General features: G+C 49.3%; 1 protein-coding gene and 2 long non-coding RNA genes across 19 annotated transcripts in view; 2 read left to right on the forward strand and 1 right to left on the reverse strand.

Annotated features, from left to right (window-relative positions):
• CDK12 (cyclin dependent kinase 12) overlaps positions 1–4,241 on the forward strand; it is a 79,445-nt gene extending 75,204 nt beyond the window's left edge. For all 16 annotated transcript variants that reach the window (XR_012008975.1, XR_012008977.1, XR_012008962.1 and 13 more), the window contains one exon: positions 4,092–4,241. The gene's annotated coding sequence lies outside the window, so the exon portion shown is untranslated. The remainder of the gene's footprint in view (positions 1–4,091) is intronic.
• Positions 732–10,386, reverse strand: LOC140606664 (uncharacterized). Its single transcript, XR_012008986.1, has 3 exons — positions 10,025–10,386; positions 8,323–8,531; positions 732–7,336 (listed from the first exon to the last, which is right to left on the reverse strand). It is a non-coding gene; the product is annotated as an uncharacterized lncRNA (long non-coding RNA).
• LOC140606665 (uncharacterized) lies at positions 10,365–13,828 on the forward strand. Of its 2 annotated transcripts, none has more exons than XR_012008988.1 (3): positions 10,365–10,526; positions 12,038–12,114; positions 13,493–13,828. It is a non-coding gene; the product is annotated as an uncharacterized lncRNA (long non-coding RNA). The 2 variants fall into 2 exon arrangements; XR_012008987.1 differs by lacking the exon at positions 10,365–10,526 and adding an exon at positions 10,546–11,480.
• Positions 13,829–20,521: the final 6,693 nt, after the last annotated feature.

Here is a 20,521-nt window from a genome sequence, read left to right on the forward strand (position 1 = left end):
GGTTGGCTGAAACTGTGTGTACGTCTGTGTGTGTGCGTGTGCACGCACACATGTGTTTGGTGGGTGGCTGGGAACTCTGGCTGGGTGGTGTGATCTTTAGAGGGTCATGAGTTGAGATGGGCTAGAGATGCCACATGTGAATGTCTGAGAACTTTAATCATCTCTCTCTGTCTCTCTCTCTCTCTCTGCCTTTTTCCTTGTTTCTTTTTCTCTGTGTCATTTTCTCTCTTCTCTCACCACCCCCCCACCATGTCTCTCTAGGGAAAAACTTGGTATCTGTGCCAACTTTTTCCCCCCTCCCCTCCTCCCTCTCTCTCCTCCTTCCCCTCTCCCAACTGCTGCCAGCCGGCATCAGCGCCGAATTGCCATCTCCTTGAGCTCTCTGTGGAGCAATCTCAGAGAGCAGTAAGGTGTGACGCGGGGCTCTGCCGGCTTCGCAGCACCGCCTGCGGAAAGAGCGCAGGATGGCGGAGGAAGATTAAGAGAAATCTCGAGCAGGGCTTGGCTGCCATTGGTGTGTGCAAACGCCGAGGAGGAAGGGAGAGGGAGAGCGAGGAGGGGGGGTAGAAGGGGGGGGCACCAGCAGCTGTCGGCCTAATTCTCCTAACACTCTGCTTGTGGTCATATTAGAAAAACAGATTATGCCCCTCGGTGCCACTCACTTATACTTGACATACGTTAATGTTCTATATCTCCATTCTCTGGTCTTGACGACAGTGGACTTCAGGTCAAAGAAGATAGGGGTCTGGGTGGCCAAGGGGCACAAAAGACCTTGCCCCCTCATTCTCCCCTAACCTTCAAACCCAGCCTGTAGTCGCTCTTTAGAAAGCAAGCCTGGACACAGAATTTGCATCTGATGCCACTATTTGCCCATGCTTTTTGCAACCCCTTAGGAGATGCAGAGGTCAGAGGACATTTGAAAGCCCTTTCCCCTAAAAGTCACTCCCTCTTTAGAGTCTTATTAGGTCACTTCAGGGCCCAGTGAGGCCAGCTCAATGGCATTCCCTCCCACCCTTAACCTTCTATGGGCCCTCCCCCTCAAATCGGAAGTTGGGGGTCAGAGAAAGGAGACCATGATAGTTGGTGCTCCATGAGGGGGTTACAAAAAAGCCATAAGCAAAATAAGGCCAGGATTGTTTCTGGGTTTCTGTGGAAACCAGGTTCCCTCCTCCTGGTAGGAAGGGAGGAGTGCCTGAGGCCTTCCTCCTTCCACCAATTGGGAAGGCTGTATAGGCGGAGTTTCCTAAGGCCTGGGGGAATGGTGCTGTTCTTGGAAGACAAACCAATCATTCCTGAGGTCCTGCCTGCCAGTCCATAGCCTTTTGACCCCCACCTTCCCTACCCTCTCACCTCACTATTCAAAAGAGGCTTTTTCCTCTGTGCCTTGTCCTCTATGGAGACCTGTTGCTTAGCAACCACTAGTGCCTTCTTCCCAATAACTTGCAGGGACTGAGAGATAAAATATCTGTCTATATTCAGTTCCCCTCCCCTGTCTATTTATATTTAATAACCCAAGTCCTGTCTTAGGTTCCCTTGGCACCTGTTTTAGAGGGCTTTTAGAAGGATTAAGCTGCAGCCTGAAGAAATAAAGTTACATCCGAGGAAGAACTTCTAAACAGGGAAGAGTGGGAGAAAAGACTGGAGTAGATAGGGAAGCTGTAGAATCACATTCTCTTAAATATAGGCAGAGGGGGGAAAAGTACTTAGAACTTGGAATGTGGGAAAGGGATATCCACAGGGATCCCCAAGGGTCTACTTAGGACCTGGAGTGGACTCTTAACAGAACCACTAACTGGGCTGGCAGTTTTCACCCCCCACTCCCTGCCTTGCCTGCTTTTCCTGACCATTTCTGTATGTGAGAGGCCCATCCTTCTGGGGATGTCCAGTTTCCTAGTGTCTGGATGTGGGTTTCCAGGAGTGGGGGCTGCATAGGTGTGTGTCCACCAGACCTGGGTTATCTCCCAGAGTTTGTCAATCACAGGGAAAGAATTCTGAGTTATCTACTAGGAAACCCCAACCTGACCCAGCAGTGGGGGCTGTATAGTATCACCAAAAATGAGGGGGAAGGAAGGCCTAAGGATAGCCTAGTGGCTGCATATCAGAACACATGGGTTAGGGATGTCTGGGTGGCTCAGAGGTTGAGTGTCTGCCTTGGGCTCAGGGTGTGATCCTGGAGTTCTGGGATTGAGTCCCACATTAGGCTCCCTGCGTGGTGCCTGCTTCTCCCTCTGCCTGTGTCTCTGCCTCTCTCTGTGTGTCTCTCTTAAAAAACAAAACAAAACAAACAAACAAAAAAAAAACATGGGTTAAGGCCCCCTCTTCTTACTCTCCTGTGATCCAAGTTATTCATTTAATCTCTTAAACCCCTTGTTGGGTTGCCTGGGTGGCCTCAGTTAAGCATCCATTTCTTGATTTCAGCTCAGGTCATGATCTCAGGGTCCTGAGATCGCCCCACCTCCAAGCCAGGCATGGAGTCTGCTTAAGATTCTCTGTCTCCCTCTGCTGCTCCCCCCACTCCCCCTATCCAGCTTGCACATATGTACTCTTTCTAAAAAAGAATAAAAACAAAATAAACTCCTTGTTGCTTCCCCTATAGATCAAGAATAATGTTTACCGCCCTAGACTTCAGTAGGACCAATTAAAACAATATGGAGGGGTGCCTGGGTGGCTCAGTCAGTTGAACATCTACCTTTGGCTTAGGGTCTCCCCTCTGTCTGGGGTCCTGGGATTGAGCCCCACATTGGGTTCTCTGCTCAGGGAGAGCCTGCTTCTCCCTCTCCCTCTGTCACTCCCCCTGCTTGTGCTCTCTCACTCTCAGTCTCTCTCAAATAAATAAGTAAATACAATTTTTTAAAAAAGATAAAGTGATATATGAGAGGAAACACTCTGGAAACTGCCAGATTTAAATAAATATTATTGTAAGGTCTGGAAAAGGTCTGACTGCTGGGAGGGGGAGGCATCATGAATCCAGCCCTGGCCTTGGCTTAGGAACACCAGTAGTTTGTTGGCCAGAGGGGTGTGAGTCTTTGCCCTGTGGCCAGTCAAGTGAGAAGCTATAAATCAAAATCAAACACAGGGCTTTATAGAGAAAGTAGCACAGAGTATTCCTGTCATCTTCCCTACCTCCAGTCCCAGCTTCTGACCTCTAGTTCTCCCAGCCGACACCCCACCCTGACCCTCCCAGTCAGCAGCACCTTCACTGTCGTCATGCTAGATCACAGACTGTACAGTTTCACCCTCCATACCCCCCTTTTCGGCACCTCCTCCAACCCGAGCCTTCTGTGGGAGACAGATGGGGTGTCTGCGATGGAAAAGGCTCTGGGCTCTACGCCGCCTTGGGTGGGCAGCCCCCCTTCCCATCTCCCCACTACTCCCGCTCCCTACCTAAGACACTCAGATTCACCCCGGGCAGCTTTAGGAGCTGCTGAGGATTCCAACACCCTTCCCTTCTCAGACTCAGCCCAGAAGCAGAGCCAGAATGACATCTTTCTCTGACACCTAGACCCCAGCCCCTCTTCATGGAAGAACAATGCAAAGGAGGACATAGGGAATGGTAGGGCTCCATGTGAAGGCACCAATGTGGAGAGGCAGGGAGCAGCCCAGAATCCCTCACTGAGGACTGGATGGCTGGAACTTGGGGCCTGAATTGACAGAGGATGCTGAGACTAGGCAGCTCCTTTGTTCCAGAAATCTGGGGTCCCTAGAGGGAGGCTCAGCTTGAGGGGGGATGGAGGGAGCTAACATTACAGAGCACCAACTGTGAGCCAGGCACAATGCCAGAGCCTTTTCATACCTGTACTCACAACTAGCAGGTGAAGAGTTAGGGTGAATAGGTGTCTCATGAGCTCTCAGCATCTCTCGGCACAGTTGACCAACTTCTTTGATTCTGTGATTTCACTGCCAGTTCTCCTACCACTCTGGCTGCTCTTTCTCTGTCTCCTCTGCAAGCTTATCCTCAACTCCTTGGACTCAGCCAAGTCCCCTGATTATATACTTTCATGGTACTATATATTCTTCTTTCAGAGCATTTAGCACAGTGATGTCACTTATTTGTGCAGTCATTTGAATAATAATCCTGTTTCCCCCACCAGATGGAAGGTTCCATGAGGACATTGACCACTTCTGTTGATACTCACCAATGTGCTCCAGTGCCCAGCACAGTGCCTCACATAAAGCAGCTATTTGGTAAATATTTCTTGAATGAATAAATAAATGATGAAAGGACATCACTCTGGCCTAAACTCAGCTTCTTAGCCACTTCCTCACCCTAGAGCTGACCTACCCTTGATGTGTGGACCAGAGAAAAAACAGGGTGCCTGGGAAGTCAGGCCATCTCATTCTCCTTGGGGAAGAAATAAAAACATCAGGACAGGAGTAAACTAAGTTCCAGGATATGGGGCCTTGCCTTTCCAGCACCTGGAACTGCATATATGCTCTCCAGCTCCTCCAGGGGTGGAGAGAATTCAAAGTCCCAATAACTTCTCTCCATTTGGGGCCTGCAATCACCAGTGAGCTGGAGGAGAGGAGTTCTATTAGGAAAGGGTGCTCTGCAGGAAACTCCTCTTTTCTGCCTTAGCTGAGACTATAGAGACCATCTGTTGCCACTCCTCTGTTTGCTTCTGTCCTCTTCCCCTGGACTTCAGGGAAAGAGATCGTTTGACCAAGTGGGAGGAATACATGGTGAGAGCAAGACAAACAAGACATCTGCTTGTTCCTTGAAATGTCTGGGGTGATGTTGATGAGCCTCAGCCAGGTGATTGTAGCAGAGGAACCCAGGAGCCTGCAGCCTCACATCCTTTGGAGCTATACTCTCTAGACCCTGGGAAGCAGAGAGTGTACAAAAGGACCTCTGGGAGGTGCCCAGCATTCAGCCCAGGGGCTTTATCTGACTTCTTTGCTGCCCTTGTCATCTGACCTGAAACAATATCTAAACCTGCAGAAAGTTAATGTTAGACCAGGCTTGGCAGCCCCTTGCTCTCCCTGACCATTTCCCATTCTAGCCAACTGCCCATCCCAGAGCATCTTTCCAGCCCAGCACAGCATCAATACCCAGTCCTCACAATGTCTTCTAACCCAGCCTCCTTGTCCTGAGAGTGCACCTTAACACCCAAGTACTCAGCACTCATGGATCTGGAAGCCACTCTAGGCAGTGTTGCTCTCTCTGACCCCACCTGTTCTTTGGGCCCGTAATGAAGTAGGACAACTCAGGCTCTGGGCCAAGTTCCTATGTCCTCATCAAAGGCAACATCTGTCTCCTTGAAGAAGATAAGCCTGGAGGGAGGGAGGTGAGACAGGCACAAGGGAAAACCCCCAATCCTGCCTGGGACCTCACCCCAGATTCCACTGCAGGCACAGATTGAGGGTGAGGGGGGCAAGACAGCTACAGAGGCCTACCCTCACCATGCCCCTGCACAAGCCTTCATGCCTCTGAGCCCCCAAATATGAGGGCCCCTACTGAGCTCAACCAGCTACCTGGGCTGCTGCTGCTGCCAAGCTGGCCTTCTTTTATTCATGCGTTGTTTTATTGCTGGCAAATGCTGCTGCTTGCTGCTGTTGGAGGCGTTCCTGCCAAATCCATCCCAACATCTTGGCCTGGCATCAGGGCGGCATGCTAATGTGGAAATTTAAAGAGCCGCTCGGCTTTAAATCGGAATTTTAAATGAGCAGCAGTGCTCCAGAGGGACCCAGGCAAAATCGAGCAGTATCTGATCCACCCTTCCTACTCCCACTCCTGTAACATCACCCTACCTCCTCCCACTTCTCCCCTTGATTTGGACACTAGATACAGACGAGGCATGGGACACACTAGGGGATGAGGGAGTTACCAGGGCAGAGGAATTGATGCAAGATGGTCATCTAAGCCAATAAGGAGCTGGGATCCCTCAGTTCAGAACCCACAAGGAATCCACCAGTTGCTGTCATGGGCCAATGGAGGTAGGGACCTTCAACACAAAGGAGCAGGTTTGGGGATGGTAAAATTGACATTCGTACCTCACTTCCCATTTTACCAGGAAATGAGAAGACCCAGAGCAGAGAAGAGGGAAGATGGGATTCAATAAAGACACTCATGCATTGTACATTTGCGCATGCCGGCATATGTGCATGCAGGTCAGGATGCTTGCTGAGGCCCCCTGGAGCACGTGTACAGACAGCTCACTTATCACCCATGCATGGAGAAGAATGATTCACACATACAGGGCAGTCTTCCCACATCCAGACCATTGCCCTAATCACGTTGGTTTCTGCAAGTTGTTAGCTTAAGCTGTGCCCCAGCTTTTCCCATGAATCCTAATGCACCAATGTTTCCCAGGTCCTGGTAGCTAGCTTGAGTCAGCCATGGTGGTGACAGCCCCACAGCAACTCTGCCAGGATAGGGGTTTGGGTACCTGTGCTCATGCTATGCACCTTCCCGGCTATAGTGTGTTTCCTTCTCTGGTGGCCATCAGATGACAGGCTCAGACATCTCATTTGGGAGAGGTGCTGGGCATAGACTTGATTTCAGAGGGAAGAGGAAGCTAATGGGAGGTGAGAGAGGCAGAATCTGTGCCTCTCTGTGACCCACTTTCCTCCTTACCTGCGTCCAGGAGTTAGGTGGCCCCTCATTATCAGAAAACATTTACTGAGTGGCTACCCACAAGGAAACACTGCTTAGGTTAGTAGAGTGCTTCACAACTTCCTGAGCTGGGTTGATGACAGCCTCAGGAATCTGGATGTGCTGTCCCCATTGGAGGATCCACAGTAACTCTCGTAACCTCAGCCTTACCCATGTTAGACTGCCAGGCCAAGGATGCTTCCTGAGCTTCCTCCAGGAATCCGCCTCCCTCAAAGAAGCCAGCTCCTTCACAGACTGGTATGGCTGCCAGCCAAGAGGCTTGGGGCAGGCCTGGGGCATGCAGCTGGCACCTGCCCACTAGATCCCCAAGGAGGACCCTCCTCCCCCACTCCATAGCCCCATTCAGATGGCCCCTGGACTACAGGGAGACAAAGCTCACCATTCCCCACTCCCAGAGAAAATCTTAAGCTGGAACACCCACCACCTCCCTTTCTACCATAACCTGCTCCAAGATCCTCCACCTAGACTAGATATACCAAAGACCCAGCAGGTACTTTTTCCATGCAGGATCAAGCGCTAAATACAGTTGGGATTGTGCTGGGACTGCGTAAAAGTCCTTGAGGGGTGAGGCTTGGGCTGGAATTATGGGAGAAATTTCTGAGGTCAAGAGATGGATGAAGAAGGTCAGGGGTGTCTGGGTGGCTCAATCAGTTAAGCATCTGGCTCTTGATCTCAGGGTTGTGAGTTCAAGCTCCCCAGTGGACTCCATGCTGGGCATGATACCTATTAAAAAAAAAAAAAAAAAAAAAAGCAATGGGATGAAGAAGGACTCAATGAGAGTGACATAGGACAGAGGGGCATGAAGGGAGAAGGCTAAGTGAATCTGCCTCTCTCATTTAATTAGCAACATGCAAATAATATGCAAATCACTCCCTCTTTGTTTAGAGACCACCAGGCTTGTGATTTTGGGATGTGGGCTACAGAGGACCACAGGCAACATCCCTGAGATCCTAAGACATGGGACACTCAGGCTCAAGAGAGAGTCAGAATGCAACCGTCTTGTTATAGCTTATTCCCTGGATGGACTCTCTGTGGACCTCAATTTCCCTGTGTATGAAATGGGAGGACTGGATTGGATGGTCTCTAAGCCTCTGACCAGTACTGATAGTTTAGGGTCTTCTGATTTGGGGCCCAGTGCAGCAGGAGATGGAGGGGTTGGTTCCAGTCTGGGGTGGAGGCTACTTGGCCCTCTTGTCTATGCCACCCACCTCAGCAGTTCTATCATGCCATGCCCCATATGCCAACACACCTGCCATCCCAAATGTGGAGTCTCCTGAAGACAATGTTCTCTCTACTCCTTTACCTGTTTCTTCTGCTTGGAATGCCCTTCCTGCTTTAGCCCCTATCTTACTCTTCTACCTTCTGGGCATCCCTATGCACTGTTTACTTCTCTCATCCCTTAAGACTGTGAATTCCTAGAGGGAAGGTACTGGGTTTTGTTCAAGATGGAATCTCCACTGTAAATGTATTAGTTTTCCAAGGCTGTTGTAACAAATGACCACAACCTTGGTTGCTTAAAAAAACAGAAATGTATTCTCTTACATTTCTGGAAGCCAGTAGTTCAACATCAGTTTCACTGAGACAAAATCAAGGACTGTGCTCTCTCTGAAGAACCTAAGGGAAAATCTGTTCTTTCAGTTTCTAGTGGCTGTTGGTAGTTTTTGCTTGTGACCACAGCACTCCAATTTCTGCCTCTGTCTTCACATTACCTTTACTCTTCTCTGTGTGTATAATCTTCCTTGGCCTCTCTTACAGGGACACTTGTGGTGGCATTTAGAGCCCACTGAGATGATCCAGGATAATCTCTGCATCTCAAGATTCTTAATCACATCTGCAAAGATCTTTTTTTCCAGATAAGGTAACATTCATAGGTTCCAGGAATTAAGAGGTGGACATCTCTTTGGGAGCCATTGTCAAACTATCAAAATAAACAAAGACATCTTTAAAATTACCATTTGGGGGCGGGCGAAAAAAATAAAATAAAATAAAATAAAATTACCATTTGTTGGGATGCCTGGGTAACTCAGTAGTTGGGCGTCTGCCTTTAGCTCATGGCATAATCCTGGAGTCCTGGGATCGAGTCCTGCATTGGGCTTCCTGCATGGAGCCTGCTTCTCCCTCTGCCTGTGTCTCTGCCTCTCTCTCTCTGTGTGTGTCTCTCATGAATAAATAAATAAAATCTTAAAAAAATAAATTAAATTAAAAAAATTACCATTTGTTAAGCATCTACCATGTGTTAGACACCATACGTACATTTTTCTCAACACATTTAAATCTTGCAATAGCCCTGAAAAGTAGTTTTTTAAAAAGATTTATTTATTTATTTTAGAGAGAGCAAGTGGGGAAGGGGCAGAGGGAGAGACTATCCAAGCAGACTCCTGCTGAGTGCAGAGCCCGATGTAGGGCTGGATCTCATGACCCATGAGATCAGGACCTAAGCCAAAACCAAGAGTTGGATGCTTAGCCTGAGCAACCCAGGTGTCCTGAAAAGTAGGTATTAATGCCTCTACTTTACAGATGAGGAAACTGAATGAGGCTCAGGGAGATTGAATCACTTGCCCAAACTCATATAGCTGATAAGTGACAGAGCCAGGATTTGAAACCAGATAAATCTGGCTATAAAACCAGCATGATTTTTGCCTTCCAATGGTCTCTGAGCCTATCCCACGCCCTGGCACAAATTTCTTACTTGAATGGATGTGCAGAAAAAGAAAGATAGGTGGACAAGAGAAGGGAAGGTGAAGCCCAGTCTTCCTAATGATACTGACTCAGGCTTTCTTTTGCCAAAGCCCCTTCCCACCCCTTTAATCCTCCCCCATCACCCCTGACCTCTTGTTTCAGAAGCCTGGAATCTCCCCCAGTTTGCAGCCCCCTGCCAACTACTGGTGCCCAGAAGGGTGGCACAGTGCCTGGACTTCAGGCAGGAGACATCAAATTGCAGAACCAGAGGGGCCTCTGGAGGTCACCTCTTCTAACTGTCTTTGCTCACATATAGGTCTGCCTGTGAGGACAGGGCAGACAGAGTCCAACTAGTGGGCAGCAGAAGGGAGAAGTACCCATCTCTTCCTTCAGCTACCTTTTTCCTCACTTCCTATGTGATTTGTATTGGGAAGTCCTCACTCAGGTCTAACCTTCCAGTTATCATGCTGTAATGAAAACTGGCCAGAGTCAGAAGCATAAAATCAGATTTTTGGGTAAGTCCCTTTACCTCTCTGGGCCTTGATTCTTCATCTTTAAAATGGGATTGAGAATGACAGTGATGGCAATAATACCCATCTCACAGGGCCTTTGGGAAGATAATAGCACAGTCTAGGCCTAGAGTAAAGCAGGTGCTGCAGGATTATTTTGTTACAGCCCCTCGGCCCTCCAGCCGAAACCTTTTCATCCTGGGTAATATAGGGGTTTGCTCACCTCAGCCAGTCTGGTCTGCCTTGCGCGCTAGACTGTGAACTCCTCTTGGCAGGACTTTGTTCATTTTTTATCACAGCCCCCTTCCCCTCCCCAGTGCCTAATCCGTGCCTGGGCACGTAGGCTCAATCTACATTTAATAAATAAAGAAGTGAGGGCATGAGTTGGACCCCAAGTCCCGAGAGGCACGGGGCCTGACTCCCACCACTGACCCTCTGGGCACGACCCTTCGGCCTGAGATCCAGGAGGCGGCGGCGGCGGCGGCGGCGGCGAGGAAAGGAGATGCTGCAGCTTTAAGATTCCTCTCGGGCGTCCCGGTTGCCAAGGCGCGGTTGCCAAGGACCTGCGCGGAGCTGCGTCCGGACTCCGCGCGCCGTCCCGGGTTTCCTCTGCCGCAGCCGCCGCCGCCGCCGCCGCCGCCGCCGCCGCCGGGCCACGCCGGGCTCGGCTCCTCCGAACCGTCTGGCGGACTTGGCACCGGCCCCGGCTCTTCAGTGCCCCCGCGGTGCGTGGCAGGCTGCGGCTTCATTATCCTGATTGATTCCTCCTGCTCCCCGACACCGTGGGGGCCCCGGACAGGGAAGGGGGGCCGAGGCGGCATCTGCGGGCCCTTGCACCGGCCCTCGCCCCCAGCCGCTCCTCGGGCTGCCGGCCCCTCGGTGCCCCGCTGCGGCCAGACCAAGGAAAGAGGGCCGGGCCAGCCTTTGCCCCCGCTGGTGGGCGGGGAGAGACCCAGGGAGGAGCCGAGCGGTGTCCGGCTGGGTCCCCTGCAATGGCCCACGGCGCCCGCCCTGGGCCTTGAACGCTGCGGGCCTTGGGGTCTGCCCTCAGCAAAGGTTTTGCACCTTCCCCAAAAGGGTATGGAGGATTCGGGATGGGGAGAGAATACAGTGATGGACTGAGAACTTGAGGAGAACAAGCCTTGGCAAAATGAGAAAGGTGGCATCTTCGAGGAGCGTTGATCGCGTGGGCCAAACCCGGGTGGCTCGTGTCTTATCCCGTGCCTCCCTGGGGAAGCAGGGACGGGGCCTGCCCACACAGCACAGGACACGACAAGGATCTGAGCTCGAAGAAAGGCCCGGGGCCTCTGTGAGTTAGAGAACCTGTGCCCAAATCTAGCAGCGGGTGGTCTGGCCACAGACTCATGGCTCCCTAAGAAACCAAGTGTTGAGGTGAGGCCTCAGTGGCGAGTGCCTGGGGCCTGTAGATTGGAGGGTCTTCCTGGTTCTGCCATTTAGTTTGTGACTTGGGCAAGTAACTTTACCTTTTTTAGCCTTGGTTTATTGATCTGTAAAATGGGGTTAAGACCTCCTTGACAATTATCAATAGCTAAATGGGATAATATGTTGATGGCAGGACTCTAAGTTCTCTGGCAAGGAGAAGAAAGGGAGATGGGGGGGTTGCTGCCTTCCATCCCTGCTGCTGTGTTGGATGAATCCCTCCTCTCTCCTTGAAGGAGGTAAGTCTCCTCCATAAATCCCTTCTTAACTGGAAGATGACCTGGAACCTTCCAGTCAGATCTGCTTCCATGTCAAAGTAGAAGGGCAAAACTGCTCTTCACCTCATTGGCATGGCATGGATTTAATTTCTAAATTCACATCAGGCTCTCCTCCACCCCATCCCTCTCTGGTGGAGCCTCTCTTTCTACCAGACCTGACAGTCTCCCTCTACTGCCTCAGTGCTGTTCTGTCCAAGGACCAGACCTAGGAAATTTCTTCTGTAGGCTTATCCTTTGTGGCTAACTCCAACCTTAGCTCCCCTTTAGCCCTGGGAAAGAGGGAGCTGGTGGAGAATTTGAAGCCAATTTTAAAAAAATATTTATTTATTTATTCATGAGAGACACACAGAGAGAGGGACAGAGGCATAGGCAGAGGGAGAAGCAGGCTCCTCGCAGGGAGCCCGATGTGGGGACTCGATCCCAGATCCTGGGATCATACCCTGAGCAGAAGGCAGATGCTCAACTACTGAGCCACCCAGGCGTCCCTGAAGCCAGGTTTTTTTTTTTTTTTTTTCCAGAGCTGTGGCAATCGTTGTGAACATGATCTGGGTCACTGTGGCTACTCAGTGTCTATCTCTGGGTCTGTTCCTTATCTGTAAGTTCATCAATTTATTTTTCCAACCCATATTTCTTGGGTGACCACACTGGGGCAGCATGGTGCACCCAGAAGGTGGAAGAGTGGGAATAACAACAGAGTAAGAACTCCACTCTGAAACTGCTGATCTTCTGAGGGGAAAACAGACAGATACATATGTCAGTCTCTCCAATACAAGGATATTTGCTTCAGGAGGACCTCTGAAAGTCTAGAACTTTCCACAATGTCATGATACCTTTCCCCTCCTTCCTGAACAGAGCAGACTCTTGCCGTTTCAGCCAGGACTAATCTTTCTTTCTTTCTTTCTTTCTTTCTTTCTTTCTTTCTTTCTTTCTTTCTTTCTTTCTTTCTTTCTTTCTTTCTTTCTTTCTTTTTTTTAATTTATGATAGTCACAGAGAGAGAGAGAGAGAGAGAGGCAGAGACACAGGCAGAGGGAGAAGCAGGCTCCATGCCAGGAGCCTGACGTGGGATTCGATCCTGGGTCTCCAGGATCGCGCCCTGGTCCAAAGGCAGGCGCTAAACCGCTGCGCCACACAGGGATCCCTCTTTCTTTCTTTCTTTCTTTCTTTCTTTCTTTCTTTCTTTCTTTCTTTCTTTCTTTCTTTCTATTTATTTATTTATTCATGAGAGACACACACACACAGAGGCAGAGACATAGGCAGAGGGAGAAGCAGGCTCCCCACAGGGAGCCCAATGCAGGACTCTGTCCTGAATCCGGGGATCGCACCCTGAGCCAAAGGCAGACACTCAACCACTGAGCCATCTAGGCATCCCAGCTAATTTCTTTCTTATGAGAAAAGACAGATCCTAAAATATAAGTCTGGAGCTTTTGTTCATTCTGTTTTGTTGGAATTATCTATTTTTGTAACAATCATGTATTACTTTTATATTCAAGATAAAAACACAAAACATTCCCAGTTTGGGAAAAAAGATGTCAGGGAGGATTGTTTTTTCCTCTGATGACCAGAGGCCGGTCAGCACATGTATCTAGGCATGCCAGACTGCCCAGGGCCCTTGATCAATGTGACCCTGAGAGAGGCTGCCTCAGTCTACACACTGGCCTGGCTGCTCATCCACCCCTGGCTGGCCTGCTCCATCCTCAGCGCTTATAGGCCTGGTCTTCACTTCCTATTAATACAAACCACGTGGGACCCTTGCTGTGGCGTCTCTAGGCAGAAAAGGGAGCCACAGCCGCCTAGTGGCTGCCAGGGAGGCTGGCAGGAAGGGGCATCACCAGGCGTCTCCTGGGAAACAGCAAGCTCCCCAGAGAAGGGCATTTGGAAATAAAATTCCTGCCACTGTGTGTTTGTATGTGTGCTGGGGCGGGAGAGGGAGTTAAGAAACCTCACCAGCCCCCTCTGCTTTTCTCTCTTCAAGGAAAGCCTCTTTCAGCAGCCCTCCGGACTCCCTCACCAAATGCCACCCCATTCCCCAGAAGCCATGTCGGCTCTGCTGGGAGCGGACAAGAGGCCTGAAAATGTCCCTTCAGATTTAAGATGTGGATGGGGAAGAGCACTGGACTGAGAGCTGGAGGCCATGTCCTCAGCTGCCCTGCCTCACCCTGTGGCCTTGGTCCATCAGATCCCTTTACTGAGTCCTGCTTTCCTCTGTAAAATGAGGGTACTGGATGAGATTGCCCCATTATTCTCAGTCTTCACTTGGGGCTCCTCCACAAGGGCTAAGAATACAGTGGTGGCATTATATGCCATTCTTCCTGGCATTTGGAGTGGATACCTGATTGTAGTTAATGATTGCTTGTGTGATCTTGTTTGGTTACTTAAACCAGCATGGTCCCTTCACCTGACATTCACTCATTCAGGTATTTCCAGGCACTTATCCAGAATGCTGAGAAGGGTAGAGACCACCCTGATTGACATGAAAAAGGCCCTCAGCCCCCTCCATGCTGTCCTGTGCCACAAGCCAGCTACATGCCACATCCCTTCCATGATGACCCCTTCATGTGGAGTTGGAGGGCCATGGAAGCTTCTCTTCCCATAGCACCCAAAGCCAACCTTAGGGAGAAGCTGTGGTGCTTCCTAGGGAGTAGAGGTGGGATGATGTCCCTGCATACCCCCCCACCACACACCTACCTGGTTCTCTTTGCCCTCCCTTGTCTTGAGGGACAAGCCCCCACTCCTAGCCCAATTCACCCCTCCCTGGTCAAATACAGCATGATCAAAATGGAGACAGGCACCCTTTGGAAACCACATGCAGAGGTCAGAGATTCCTGAGGAAAAGCCAATGACTCTCTTCCAGCTGGAGTGCCCTTCCTCCTGGCATCAGCTGCTAGAGCTCCCCTTCCTCCAGAGACCCAGGCAGGGCAGGAGGTAGGAAGAGAGCTCTCCATGCAGGAGACAACCCCCCACAACTTTAGGAGGAGACAGAGGAGCTCCAGGAAGGAACAGGGCTGCGGGCTCTCCAGAGACCCGGGGGGCCTCAGCCTCCCTTGGTGTCCACTTGGGAAAGGACATTGGCTCTCACAGACTGGCCTTGTGGCTTCTCAGCCCAGGTCTGCCTGTGGGCCAGGCAGTTGGAGGTAGGAGAGAAGAAGGGGTGGGAAGGGAGGCCAGGAGGTAGAAGTGGTAGGGAGGAGGAGTGTTGATCTGGATTCTGTCACCTTTATTGGGCACCTACTGTGTACCAGGCGAAGGGCTCTGTCCCAGCTTTACCTGGATTATCTCCTGCAGTCCTCGCTTGAGCCCTATGCCAGTGTTATTACCCTGCTCTGACAGAGAAGGAAACTGAGACTCAGAGGCATTATGTAACTTGCTCAAGGTCACACAGCTTGTCAGGAGTGAAGCCAGGATCCCAGCCCAGGTCTGTCAGCCTCCAGTGGGTTCTCTCTGCTGCCAGAAAGTCCTCCTCCTGGAAAGCAGGTCTGGGGTTGGGGTTTTCAGTCAGAGCTCATCAGGATCCCCAGAGGTAAATCTATTGTCATCTGCCCTCCTCCTCCCCACCCATCTGCCAAGCAAGTCGCAGGTGAGCCCCCCGCCAAGGCCCCTGCCCCAGCCCCAGGTGCTAGCTCAGCTTTGCCTGGCTCCCAGCCTCTCTCTGGTGCCCCCAAGGTGGCTCTGAGGTCACCCCACACCCAATGCCTTTCATTCTGCATTTCCAGATCTCAGAATACGTAGGAAAATGCAGGAAGAGAGAGGAGGTCACTTGAAGGTTGGAAGCAGGGGCTCTGGTCTTGGGCAAAAGATTGGGGGGCCTAGTTATCTCCTTTGATTCAAATGAACCCTTTCCCTAACTCCCACCCCTCACCCCCAGAGACAGCCAGAGCTTTGCTTAGTTAATGAAATACAAAAGAAGGAATCAGGGGGTGGGGGTGGCTGGAGAGCGCTGGAAAGCAAGGGAGAGAGGAAAAGTTGGGTCTCTTCCAAAGAGTTAATGTTCCACAGTATGATCGATTAGGTGTCAGATGTAATTTCAAACCAATACAAGATGAATGGCATAATTTTCCCTCTCTCATTTTAGACAGAATTAAGAATCCATTAGCTAACACAAATTTTTGGCAAGTTTAATAGGAGCTCAAATCTACATTCGGAGGAAACGCTCCCCAAAGCCTGTTTCAAGCTTTTACTCTTCAGGCCCCTGGCCTCCAGTGTCCTCCCGACCTGCATAAGCCCTCTGCCATCCCCACAAGCAGCCCCCTTTCCCTTACCCTAGCCTTCCTACACGCCCCTCCCTGGCCCAGCCTGAGATTAACTGGCCTGACCCCTCTCACAAAGGCCGGGCCTGCCCACCATTGTCTTCCAGGGGCGATGGGTGGGGGGAAGGGGCGGAGGGGCTGGCAATGGGCCCAGGAAAGGAGGGAGGTTGCTGAATTGGCCCCAGGCTGCAGACAAACCCTAGGGAGAGGGGTGAGCTGGGGCTTTGGGACCGTTTGCATCTCAGCTACTCCCCAATTTCACTCCCAGAAAAGTCCTTGTTTTTGTCCTAAACAAAGCACTACCCAGTTCATAAGGGGAGATACTTATGAAAAACCCCATTCTTCCCTTTACATTCATATGTATTAGTGCACACAGTAAATCTGAGAGATTGGAAGTTACCACCCCCATTCTAGAGATGGGAAAACTGAGGTGGTGAAGTGATTGGAATCAGCTGGGTCCAAGGGTAAAACTTGGCTCTGCTACTTGCTTACTAGGGCCCTTAGGTATTTCCTCTGGGCCTCAATTTCCTCATCTATAAAATAGGAAGACCCTTGGTCCCCAGTATTATCCTGAAGGACAAATGAGATAACAAACTATCCACTCCACATGAGCTTTATGAATCAGCTACAGCCTCTCTTCTCCAATCCCACAGCCTAGTCTGGAAGACCAACATGTAGACTGAGCTCTGTCCTGGAAAGCAAGAGGCTGAAATAATAATTATGACAGCTTCCCCTTACTGGGCACTTATTCTGTGTCAAGTGTGGGAACCAAGTCTTTTTATATAGTAGCTCATTTACTACTCAGACCCTTATCAGATAGATACTATTATCATTGTTTCACTTTCCAGGTCAGGAAACTGAGGCACAGATAAGTGAAGTATCGAGTGAAGTGCTAGGAAGTGGCAGAGCTAGAATTCCAACCCAGGCAGCCTGGTCCTAAGGCCTGTGGCTCTCTACCCAATGCTAAACAGAGGGAAAGGTCTACAGTGGTTGGTGGAGCACCAGGACGTGATCCCAGACCCCAGGTCTGGAAAGGCTTCACAGAGGACTGTAGGCTTGACTTAGGTCTTAACTGATGAGTAGGAGTCTACCAGGTGGGCAAGGAGAGAAAAAATGTTCTAGGCAGTGAGAACAGCAGTGCCAAGGCACCGAAAGAAGTCTCAGCATGGAGATGGTGAGTGACACACTGTACCAACCCAAACATGGGATTCATGTGGAAGATGGCAGGAAACAGGTTGGTTGGGCAGGCCAGGTGCTTCGTTCTGACAATCCTGGGAATTCTAACTCCTATAGCTAACCTTGCATGTCATACTCAGGAGTTATGAGATTTTCATGTTGTTATAGTAATAGAGCTAGCATCTTCCATATGCCAAATGCTTTATAACAATTGCCTTGTTTCTTCATTATAATAACCACACCAAGCAAGCACTGTTATTCTGTTTTTCAGATGAGTAAACTGAGGATCAAAGACACTAAGTAACTTGCCCAAGAGACACAGCTAGAAAGTGACAGAAGTGACCATCAAAACCAGATTTGACCCCAAAACCCAAACTCTTAATGACTGTGGTTGTTGTGTCCTGGTAGGCAGTGGGAACTGAAGAGGAATTTCGTCAGGGAGTGATGGGTTGGATTGAGTTTTAGGAAAAGAAGAAGTTCAATTGGAGCAGAGTGTGATTGAGGCTCCTTCTGGAACCTTCATCTAGCCCGGAATGAAGGCAAATGAGGGAGGGAAAGGCCCTCCCTCATTCGTGGGGATGGAAGAGAGGGCCTCCTGGAGCCTAAGTAATAGTAATCATAAAAATAGGGCAAAAAATAAAATAAAATAAAATAAAATAAAATAAAATAAAATAAAAATAAAAATAGGGCAGCCCCGGTGGCGCAGCGGTTTAGCGCCACCTGCAGCCCAGGGTGTTATCCTGGAGACCTGGGATCGAGTCCCACATAGGGCTTCCTGCATGGAGCCTGCTTCTCCCTCTGCCTATGTCTCTGCCTCTCTCTCTCTCTGGGCCTCTCATGAAAAAAATAAATAAAATCTTTTTAAAAAATCATAAAAATACCAACTCTTAAATATCAACCTGTGCCAGGAACTTTCTTTTTGTTTTTTCCTTTTTTTAAAGATTTTATTTACTTATTCATGAGAGACACAGAGAGAGAGAGAGGCAGAGACACAGGCAGAGGGAGAAGCAACTCCTTGCAGGGAGCCTGATGTGGGACTTGATCCCTGGACCCTAGGATCACGCCCTGAGCTGAAGGCAGACGCTCAACTGCTGAGCCACCTAGGTGTCCCCTGCCAGGAACTTTCCATGAGCCATCTCCTACTCCACAATTCTGTAGGGCAGATATGGTTAGCCCCATTTTACAGATGAGAAAGCAAAGGCTCAGAGAGGTTGACCAATTTCTCTGGACCACACAACTGTGATTTGGCAGAGCTGGTACTGGCCCCAAGCCTTGGCTTTCCTCACACCTCACTAACAGAAGGTGGTTAGGCTATACATCAGACACCAGCTCTTCCTTCCTGACATGGTTTAATATTTCCTGATGTACATATGGAGCTGTCCCTCTGTTTGGGCCCCAGCAAGTGGCTTTGAGCTAAGAGAGATGGAAAAGGGATGAGGAAGAGTGGAGAAGAAAAGAAATTGGAGAGGGATGAGCTCTGGAGCTCTGAGAGGAGAGCCGTCAGACATTTTTACCTGTTACTGACCACTCAGGAAGATGTACAGAACATGGTTAGAGGAAGATGAATGCTTTTAATTATCTTAGCCCTGAAGTGGAGAAGAGGTTTCATACCTTTGCCTCATTTTCTAACTTTTGGGAGGTACTTCCTATTATCTAACTCACATCCCTCCTAATGGCCCCACAAACAATTCCGTTGCCAGTTCCAAGGAAGAGCCCCTGCCCATGCACCCCGCCATAAGGAAAAATTCTTGTTTTCGGGGATCCCTGGGTGGCGCAGCGGTTTGGCGCCTGCCTTTGGCCCAGGGCGCGATCCTGGAGTCCCGGGATCAAGTCCCGCGTCGGGCTCCCTGCATGGAGCCTGCTTCTCCCTCCTCCTGTGTCTCTGCCTCTCTCTCTCTCTCTCTCTCTCCCATAAATAAATAAATCTTAAAAAAAAAAACAAAGTCTCATTGAGTAAAAAAAATTAATAACTTTGTTTCCATGGCCTCCTCACATACATAACTCCTACCCAAGCCCTGAAACAGCTCCTTGGGAAACCAACAAACATGGATTCCCATCCTGATTAGCTACTCTTCATCATCTGTAAAATGGGGATAATATTATCTACTCCCCAAGATAATTGTAAATACAGATTAAATAAATCTGCATTGCCCAATTGGAAGCCACCAGCCACAGGTAGCTATTTAAATTAATTAAAATTAAATAGAATTTAAAATTCATTTCCTCAGTTACAGTTAGCCATATTTCAAATGCTGAATAACCTTATATTGGCTAGTGACTACCATACTAAACAGATAAGCAATAGGACATTTCTATCACTGCAGAAAGTTCTATCTGACAGTGCTGGTCTGAAGCATTCAACTTATGGCCTGGCCCACATCGTGAGCACAGTAAGTAAATGCCACCATTCTTGGGGGACTCAGGCAGTGAAACTGATTATTCTTCCAATAGCCTGCCAGAGGCCATCCTTTTAATGTTCTCCAAGATTAAGTCTGAAAATGAAGGATGGGAATAGTCAGGGGCTGGTCAGAGTAGAAGGAGAGAAGGAGGAGGAACAAGTCCCTTGAACAACAACAGGAGAGTTGGTATTAAGGATTGCCCAGAGGGGTGCCCAGGTGAGTGGAACATAGTGTCTGGGGCAGGAAAGAAAAGACCAAAAGAGAAAAAAGAAAGAAGAGAGAAATAAATTCAGGCACTTGAGAGCTGGACCCCAGGAATGAAATTTTTGAGATCCTTTTTTTTTTTTAAATAAATTTTATTAAAAATAAAAAAATAAAAAATAAATAAATAAATAAATAAATTTTATTTATTTATTCATGAGAGACACAGAGAGAGAGGGGCAGAGACACAGGCAGAGGGAAAAGCAGGTTCCATGCAGGGAGCCTGACATGGGACTGGATCCTGGAGCTCCAGGATCACACCCTGGGCTGCAGGCGGCCCTACACTGCTGCACCACCAGGGCCGCTCCTAATTTTTGAGATCCTTGATCTGAGTACCTATTATGTATCTAGTCCTATCCTAGGTGCTAGGAGTGCTACTATAAAAAAAAAAAAAGCCCCCATCCACAGGGAGTTTGTGTGTGAATATAAGGTGGAAAAACTAGAGGAGGAATATTATAAATGTGTAACATACACAGCATATTAGATGGTGATATGTCTAAGGAGAAAAATAAAACAAGGAGAGGGAAAGGAGGTACAGTTTTTGATGGGGTGGTTAAGAAATGCTTCTCAGAGAAGGTGGTGTTTTATTTTGGTTGCCTAGGGCTGTGGGGGTTGAGAGGAGAGGGGTGTTGAAGGGGTGATGAAATGTTCAAAATTGTGGTGATGGTGGTCACACAACCCCATGAATATACTAAGAAACCATCGAATTGTATGCTTTTTTAAAAAACGGATTTATTTATTTGAGAGAGAGTATGTGTATATGAGGGGCACAGAAGGGCAGAGGGAGAGAGAGCTTTAAGCAGTCTCCCCACCAAGCACTGAGCCCAACATGGGGACCATGATCTGAATCGAAATCAAGAGTCCACGCTTAACAGACTGAACCCCGCAGGTGCCCCGAATTATACACTTTAAATGAGTGAA

Source organism: Canis lupus, chromosome 16 (genome assembly GCF_048164855.1).
Source record: "Canis lupus baileyi chromosome 16, mCanLup2.hap1, whole genome shotgun sequence".
Lineage (NCBI taxonomy): Eukaryota > Metazoa > Chordata > Mammalia > Carnivora > Canidae > Canis > Canis lupus.